Raw genomic sequence first — 9,492 nt, forward strand, 5'->3', positions numbered from 1 at the left:
ATCCAAGTAAGCGTATTTTAAATTTGATGGCAGAGGCTTCAATTCTGGTGTGGTCGGCTGGACAGTGGTAGAAGGGGATGGTCTCTCAGCCTTTACCTCATAAAGAAAGTCAGAGGTATGTGTACTTCCTGAAACATGGTTAGTCCTATCTGACTCTATAAAATCAATCTCAAGAGGTAAAACACCACCACCAGGCATGCAATCAATATCACTCTCAGAATCACTCTCAGCATCAAATTCAGACATATGATCAAGTACAATTTCAGACTCAATGCATGAAGAGTGAGAGGCATGCAGATTAGAATAAAGATCAGTCATGTATTCATCAACAACATGGTCAATTATTTCAGCACGAAATATAGAAAGATCTTCATATGGGTATTTCATAGCATCCAGAATATTAAAATGAACAGTTATATCATCAAACTCCATGGACAGTGTGCCTGCATAAACATCTATCTTAGTTCTAGCAGTTTTCATAAAGGGTCTGCCTAGAATGATGGGAACTGATCCTTGAGAAAATCCATCTTCCATATTCAAAATATAAAAATCAACAGGGAAAATCAGTTCACCAACTCTAACTAAGACATCTTCTATGAAACCAACAGGGTAGGCAACACTTCTATTAGCTAAATGAATTACCACATCAATTGACTGCAAGGGGCCTAGAGATAGAGAATTAAAAATAGACAGAGGCATAACACTAACAGAAGCTCCTAAATCTAGCATGGCATTGTCAAACTTACTATTCCCTATGATACAAGGTATGCTGAATGTACCTCGATCTTTGCATTTTTCAGGAATTTGAGGAACAGATTTACCAATCAATGCGGAGACATTTCTGCCCATGTCAATCCGTTCACTTCCTTTAAGCTTCCGCTTATTAGTGCACAGCTCCTTCAAGAATTTGGCATATCTTGGAATTTGCTTTATTGCATCCAACAGAGGTATGTTTACCTCTACTTTTCTAAACGTTTCCAAGATCTGTTTCTCTGCCTCTTCCATTTTTTTGTTGGAAACTGCTTTTGGAGGGAATGGAAGAGGGGGAATGTGCTGCTTCTGCAAATCAGAATTACCTGGGGAAGAAGATTCACCTGCACGGAAATTGTTAGGTAAATTTTTGTCATCACCTTTTTCTGGAGTAGAGTGAAGTTTGGCAGGTTCATTTGCAGATGAGGAAGGTGCTACGGTTTGAGGTCCTTGACACTGCTTTCCCGACCTCAATGAAATGGCACTGACATTTTTGGGATTTTGGACAGCTTGAGAAGGCAACTTGTCAGAATTCTGGGACTGTTGTTGATTCAATTGGGTAGCCAATTGTCCCATCTGATTGGTTAAGCTCTGAATGGAGGCTCTGGTCTCTTGCTGAAACTGCATGTTCTGCATAGTCATTTGCCTCACAAGTTCTTCGAGGGAAGGTTGTGGAGGGGCCTTAACTGTTGGTTGTTTCTGGGGTTGTTGCTGTTGTTGGATTGGTGGAGGAATGTATGGTCTGCTTGGGCCAGCAGCATTTTGGAAGGAAGGAGCAGGCTGCTGCTGTTGTTGCTGAGGGCTGGACCATCTGAGGTTAGGGTGATTCCTCCATCCAGGGTTGTATCTGTTGCTGGAGAGGTCATAATTGTTCTGCTGTGGTTGATTTTGCTGCTGAGGTTGAGGAGGTCTATTGTAAATATTTGCAGCATAAGCTTCAGGCTGCTCAATTGCTCCAGGTTGCTGCATGGAAGGGCAAAGGTCTGTATGGTGGTCAACAGAGGAGCACAAACCACAAACCCTTGCAACAGGTACAGATTTCTGATTCAGGGCCAGCTGGGTTACCAAGTTAACCAATGCATCCAGTTTGCCTTCAAGCTTCTTAGTTTCAGATGATGCAGATGGGTTTGTAGCTACCTCATGCACTCCTCTAATGACTATGGCATCATTTCTGGCGCTAAACTGCTGGGAGTTGGAAGCCATCTTCTCAATTAAATTTCTGGCTTCAGTAGGAGTCATGTCTCCAAGGGCTCCACCACTGGCAGCATCTATCATACTTCTCTCCATATTACTGAGTCCTTCATAAAAATATTGGAGAAGAAGCTGTTCTGAAATCTGATGGTGGGGGCAACTGGCACATAGTTTCTTAAATCTCTCCCAGTACTCATACAGGATCTCTCCACTGAGTTGTCTAATACCTGAGATATCCTTCTTGATGGCTATGGTCCTGGAAGCAGGGAAAAATTTCTCTAAGAATACTCTCTTAAGGTCATCCCAGCTCGTGATGGACCTTGGAGCAAGGTAATACAGCCAGTCCTTTGCCACTCCCTCTAATGAATGAGGAAAAGCCTTCAGAAATATGTGATCCTCTTGGACATCTGGGGGTTTCATGGTGGAGCAGAAAATGTGAAATTCTTTCAAATGTTTGTGCGGGTCTTCACCTGCAAGGCCATGAAACTTTGGAAGCAAATGAATCAGTCCAGTTTTAAGAACATATGGGACATCCTCATCAGGGTATTGGATGCACAAGCTTTCGTAGGTGAAATCAGGTGCAGCCATTTCCCTTAGAGTCCTCTCACGGGGTGGAGGTTGTGCCATGTTCTCAGAATGTGCAAAATCAGAATGCTCAGAATCAGAATGCTCAAAATTATAATGCTCAAGATCAGGATGTTCAAAATCACCAATAACAGAATGCACAGATTCACCAGTAATGGAATGCTCAGAATGATCAAAAGGTATAAAATAATGCCTAACTAATCTATGAAATGTCCTATCTATCTCAGGATCAAAGGGTTGTAAGTCAGATGGATTGCCTCTAGTCATACACTACATTCAGCATGCACACAACTAGTTGCCTTATTATGTAAATAAAGGTGTAGGTTTGAACTACAGCTACCCTCAAATGATATCCAAATGACTTGAAATTTGGTGAGCAACCTTATAAAATGATGAGAAGATAGAACAAAAAATTTCAGACAGAAATTCAAAGTCTAACTATGAAAGCTAAAAATGGTAAGTTAAGAAAAATAAGTGAATAAAACTTGAAAAATAAAAAACTTTTGACAGAATCGCTTTTTTTGGACGATGGAGACCTCAGCCATTTTATGGCTGGCTGCCATGGCGTAGGAAATTTTTTTCTACCCCAAATGCATATATAATAATTGCGATTCTGATAACCGGAGCAAAAGTTATGGCCATTTGAAGTTTTGACAAACACAAAATTTGCTAGTTTTTTGGAACTTTCAAATCTGACCAAACTAAAGGCTCTAGCTAATTTTCCCACAAAATATGGATTAAAAGAAGTTACCACAAAAAAATTCAGCCAAAAATAACAACCCTAGCTACTAAAACAAAAAATCTCAAATAATTCAGCATGGGTGGTCGCTAAAATCCGTCTCTAATTGATTTCTACTACTACTCTGTTTTGCCGCAAGCACAATCTTCACAGCAAAACACCCAAGACTGAAACAGGGGAAACACTTAATGGGAAAACTGAAACAGAACACACATTAAACAAAATACCAGGACACTAAACAACACTAACACATATACTAACACAATACTAACAATTAATCATAAAACACGAAAGGATTAAACACACACACTAGCTAGCTATTATGAACCTTTGGACACTGCTCCCCGGCAACGGCGCCAAATTTGATCGAGGTCGTACCCGAATCAAATAAACATGAAAATGCAGTAACTAGGAAGTGATCCTAGGTCGTTTCCCAACGAGCAGTGACAAACCAAATGTTCATAATATACTTGTAGTAACAGTAACGATTGGGGGGGGTTTGTTTGTTTTGTGATTAAAGAGCAGAACAAGTAAACTGGAATACGAAATTACTAATATTAAAAACGGGTTGTTTCCTTTGATTCAGAAGCCATTCTCTTATCCTGGGTTATGGAGAATTCGTCCCTAACAGTCAACCACTTAATCCAACCCTATTTCAATTTACTAAGCGAAAATCAACTTAGGGTTGTCAATATGTGATTAGGCACCACATACACCAGTTAGCCCTTCATCCATTAAGCATGAACACAAGTTAGGCTCAGAGGCAATTAATCGAACACGAAGCGTGCACTGATTAATATTCACGAATTTGGGATGACTGGTGAAGGGAAAACTGACAGGGAACCACATTACAAGCGAAACCTCAAAGAGAGTTGGGCTTCGTCCTCAAAAGGAAACAACACCAGAAAATCTAGCCTTCCATGGATTCAAACAGAAAACGCAAATGAAACATGAAGCAGAAATGTAAATGAACAAAAACGTAAATGAGCAGAAACGTAGATGAAACAGAAACGTAAATGAGAGTAGAAGAAGAAGCAAGAACGAAATTGTAATTAGAAACAGAAAACGTAAAATTGCATTACGTGAACAGTAGCATTAAGCAGAAAAACGAAAACCCTAAAACAAAAGCTCTGAATAATGAATAGCATCACAGAATGCCTTGCACGAATCCCAAGGCTGCTATTTAAAAAGAGTCACTCAAAGTCACTGGGCCCTATTACAATACTCTGGCCCAAAACGAAATAAACACTGAACAACATAAAATAAAATTGTGAAATTTCCTAATTAGAAATTAACTAAGGTAAGTGCTGCTTTATTTGCCCTCTTCAAGTCCATAACCAAAATCCGGATTAAGCCCAATGTTTCATTAATTCCTGAAATTAGATTAAAAACATCAAATTAGCTAAATGAGCCCAAATAATAAAACTGCCTGATTAATTGACAATTAAGACCAATCAGTAATTAAAATGGTGCAAAAAGGGTTTAGAAAATAGAAGAAAATGATGGCACATCAGCACAAAAGGAACATAAATTCTCAAACTGAAACGAATTAATCAATTACCCTTTTTAATAATCGATTCACCAGTTTCTGGAAATGCAAAACAAAGGGGATTTTGACAAATTAATCGGTTACCTGATTTTATAATCGATTAGATCTATTTTAATTGTCACAATTTATAAATATCCCTATGTGTTTCCTTTTTAAAAGACTCTTGACTCATTCAAATTTTGAAAAAAAAAACATTTCAAGAGATTCTTCTAAAATAATAGCACTGCAATAAGTTTGAAGATTGAAGTTGATCAAAGAATCACTCATCTTACCATCAAGGATTGGTCAACTTGAGAAGAAACATTGATGATTAAAGATCTATACATTTCAGATGTATTCAATCCTTTATCTTTTATTCTTTTTTATTGTGGTCTTGGGTTAGGGTTACTAGGGATGTTAGAGAATTGATAGGGTTTCAAATCTAGATATTTTCTTGTAAGGTTCAAGAGAAAGATTTGATTTCTATTAGAGAATTGTGTGTGCATAGTGTTTGTACTTGTGTATTGGAAAAAAATCCATTCCATCCCCCCTTCTAGATTCTTAGCTTAATCCAATAATAATGATTCAACACTTTTTGAATGTATCCTTTCTAACATAGAGATAGCTTCTTCTAGACCCAATCCCTTTTGATCTCCATGCCCAGAATCTCTTCAATAGCTCCCACGTCCTTCATCTCAAATTCACTACTAAGTAATAACTTTAGCTTTTGAATTGCCAAAACAATTTGAGAATCTATGAGCATGTTATCCATATAGAGTAGTGGATAGATGTGGAAACCATTCTCCACCTTTCTATGATAAAAACATGAGTCATAGGGACTTCTAATGTACCCATGAGAGACAATGAACTCATCAAATCTCCTATACCACACTACCTTGGTGATTGCTTTAGCCCATAAAGAGACCTTTTCAATCTACAAACAAATTTTCCTTTTCTTTCACATCAAAACATTTAGGGTGTTGCATCAAAATTTCTTCCTCTAGTCTTCCATGGGGAAAGGTAGTTTTGACATTGAGTTGCTCTAACTCCATGTCCAGAGTTTCCATTAGAGCCAGTAAAATCTGTATGGAGGTAGGTCAAACTACTAGAGAATATATCTTGTTGTAGTTCACTTTTTCCTTCTGATTGTAGCCCTTAGCTACCAGGTATGCTTTATAACCAATGAATTTTTAGTGGATGATCCAGATTTCATCTGCAAGATCCACTTGCACCTTACTACTAGTCATCCTTCTGCTCAGTTAAATCCCAAGTCTAGTTCTTCTGAAGGGACTGATTTTAGTACAGGAAATTGATTCCGTATAAGTTATTGGTTCGAATGAATAGATTTATTCTGGCACCTGTAGCACATAAGACATTATATCAAGTCATATCTTTTAGGAGCTTTGATTTTCCTTTGTGACTTTCTTGGTGTTGTGGTTTTGGGCTGCTTCAGATTGTTTTGGATCGTCCAATCAGTCTCCTCAACTGGTGCTGAAGTTTGATCTTGAGGGTGCATTTGAAGACCATGAACAGTCTCACCAGGTGATTCAAACTACTTTTGATGACTAATGTTTGTTATTATGGAACTCTCAAACCCCACCTGCTTCGTGATATCCTCATCCTTGCCCAAAACTTCATCAGATTTAGAATACAACATAGAGAATTCATCAAAGATGACAATTCTATTCAGAATGGCCTTTCTTTCAGATGGGGGACTAGACTCGAAATCCTTTGATTCCATCTCTATCACCCATAAAGAATTCCATCTTGGTTCTAGGCTCCAACTTACCTTCACTTACATGATAGTATGCCAGACATCCAAACACCTTCAACATTGAGTATTCAACTGGTTTGTTAGTGATGTAGCTTATATGGAGCTTGTAAGCCTTGGATCTTCTTCATAAATGGAGCCCTTTGCTTCTTGAAGTTTGATGGCAGCGGAATGGAGAAGGAGAAATATGATTGGAGACGCCACTTCAAGAAGAAGATGAGTCTAGAGAAGCTCACCACCATAGGAAGCCATGGATAAGGGATTGAAGGAAGGACAAGATGAATGGAGGGAGAGGGAGAGAAGGGGCACGAAATTTTGTGCCTCAAAAAAGGTCTGAACTTTGAAGTTTAATTATCAAATGATCAAAGTTGAAAAAATGCACACACATGACCTCTATTTATAGCCTAAGTATCGCACAAAATTGGAGGGTAATTTGAATTTCTATTTAAATTTAACTTGAATTTGAAATTGAATTTGTGGAGCCAAATTTTGGAGCCAAAACTTCACTAATTATGATTAGTGAATTTTAGCTATGTTTCAACCCACTAATCCAAGATCAAGTCCAAGATTCTCCACTAAGTGTGCTTAGGTGTCATGAGGCATGTAAAGCATGAAGGACATGCACAAAGTGTGACTATATGATGTAGCAATAGGGTGTAGCAAGCAAATGCTCACCTCCCCCTCTAAAATTTAATAGGATTAGGTTTCTCCCAATTCAATTAAATTTATTTACCAACGCACACATCAAATATTCACTCAATGCATGTGAAATTACAAAACTACCCTTAATACAAAAACTAGTCTAGGTGCCCTAAAATACAAGGGCTGAAAAATCCTACATTTCAAGGATACCCTACCTACATTATGAAACCCTAAATACAAGGCCTAAAATAAAGAAACCTTAATCTAATATGTACAAAGATAAGTGGGCTCATACTTAGCCCATGAGCCCGAAATCTACCTTAAGGCTCATGAGAACCCTAGGGCATTCTCTTGCATCTCTGACCCAATCTACTTGGAGTCTTCTATCCAATGCCCTTGCGGGGTAGGATTGCATCATTCCCTCCCCATTGAACAGGATTTGACCTCAAATCCCGAGGTTCTTGAAACTCTGGACTTTTTTCCTCAACACCTGTAAAAAGAACAAAAACATATATATTAGTGGTGTTTGGGAAGTTGAAGTAAGGTAAGGTCTGAAAACCCATTTCTTGGGCACCTTCCCTTGAAGTAAAATGGTTCCTCACCAACTCAATGAGTGGTGCTACAAGTATAGAAAAATATGGGACAAACCTTTTGTAAAAGTTTGTTAAGTCATAGAAGCCCCAAATTTTCCTTATACTTGATGGAGTGGGCCACTCAGGAATGACCTTTATTCTCTTAGGATTCATAGGAACCCCTTGATCACTATTTAAAAAATTCAGAAAAGTAATGCAATAAAACATACCTTTTTTCTGTATTTTCATGTTGATCATTCCTACCAAAAAGTATGACAAACCTAAGGTGTCCCATATGAGTACCTAAGTTTGTATTGAAACTAAAAATAAGAACAAACCTACCTAATGAGTCCCTCTGTACACAAATCATGAAGATGTTGGGTGCACGAGTAATTTTACAAAAGAGGGTTGCACCACTCAAAACATTCATCATACCACCTATTTTAGGGATTTGGTGCCCAATAATACCTATTTTGGGCACCAACAAAGCACAAGGATTTAAGCTCTTGCGAACCAAACCCTCATCCAACAACTCCTTTACTTGAGAAATAAACTGAAGCCCAAGAGGTGTGGCAATGCTAACTAGTGTCTTTTTACAAAGGATAAAATGTGGAGGTTGTCTAAGAGGGGAAATTTCTTTAATATTTGTCTTTATTTCGAAATGTCCTTCATTCTTAGCTAACCTCTTGGAGGAGACACTTACCTCCTTACACTCCTCCTTAACCATTAAAGGTTGTCCTTCTTCTTGGGGGTAGATTTCTTCACTAGATTCTTCCTTTTTTGCTTTTTCACTTTCACTAGAGGAAGGTGAAGTAGTAGTCTCATCTTGGATACTATAAATGTCTTAGCCCCTCATAATCATGGTTTTCTTAGTGGGGCATTGAGAAGTAATGTGTCCTCTTCCAAGAAATTTAAAGCACTTCATGGAGCTAGTCTTCTCTTGCATACTAGCCTTAAGGGGTTGCTTTTCTATTGTCTTCCCCTTATCATCTTTGGGCTTAGAAGGTGTCACCCCTAAGATGCCTTAACATTGGTCTTTCTTTGGATAAGAGTGAGAGCCATAAGATTTTGAAGTAGACTTCCTTTTAAGTTATTGCTCTACCCTTATTTCCTAATCTAAGTTAGCCTCTACATTGTCCTTCCCATGAAAGTATGGGAGGTTAATGTTATCCTCTTGAGGCTTTCTTTCCTTTTATCTTCTATGGGAGTGAGGTCTAAGATGTGACCTATGCATTCCTTCATAATAGTCACGAAGTTCTTCACTTAGGCTCTTGCAAGAGTTATGACTACTATAGGAGGCATGTTTTTATTTTCTTAACTCTTTCAGTATTTTCCCTCTTTCTTCCTCTCTTATTTTCTCTCTTTCATCTTGACTTATTTCTTTCACTCTTTTTTTTTCCTTTTTCTTCTCTCTCTTGTTTTTCTTTCCACAACTTAAGGGATCTCAACTCATCTAATATCTTATACAAGGGGTCCTTAGGAGTAGAACCCTCACCATTAACACTAGATGAAGAATGAAGACTCATGTTGGCTCCTAAGTTGTGGTTCTTTCTTGTTGGGGGTTTGAAAAAAAAAAGGTAAAAGAAACTATGGTTGAAACTAGCCAAAATAAACACTAAAAGAGGTGTGAAAGATAAGGTAAAAAAATAATTAGTAAAAGGCAAGCTATCTAGGCGGTTTGACAATGGAAGGTAAAAGAAATAAGCTATGAAAG

General features: G+C 38.1%; 1 non-coding gene across 1 annotated transcript; it reads left to right on the forward strand.

Annotated features, from left to right (window-relative positions):
- The first annotated feature begins 2,083 nt into the window (after positions 1 to 2,083).
- On the forward strand, positions 2,084 to 2,190 carry LOC114410972. Its single transcript, XR_003666362.1, has one exon. It is a non-coding gene; the product is annotated as a small nucleolar RNA R71 (small nucleolar RNA).
- Positions 2,191 to 9,492: the final 7,302 nt, after the last annotated feature.

Source organism: Glycine soja, chromosome 4 (genome assembly GCF_004193775.1).
Source record: "Glycine soja cultivar W05 chromosome 4, ASM419377v2, whole genome shotgun sequence".
Lineage (NCBI taxonomy): Eukaryota > Viridiplantae > Streptophyta > Magnoliopsida > Fabales > Fabaceae > Glycine > Glycine soja.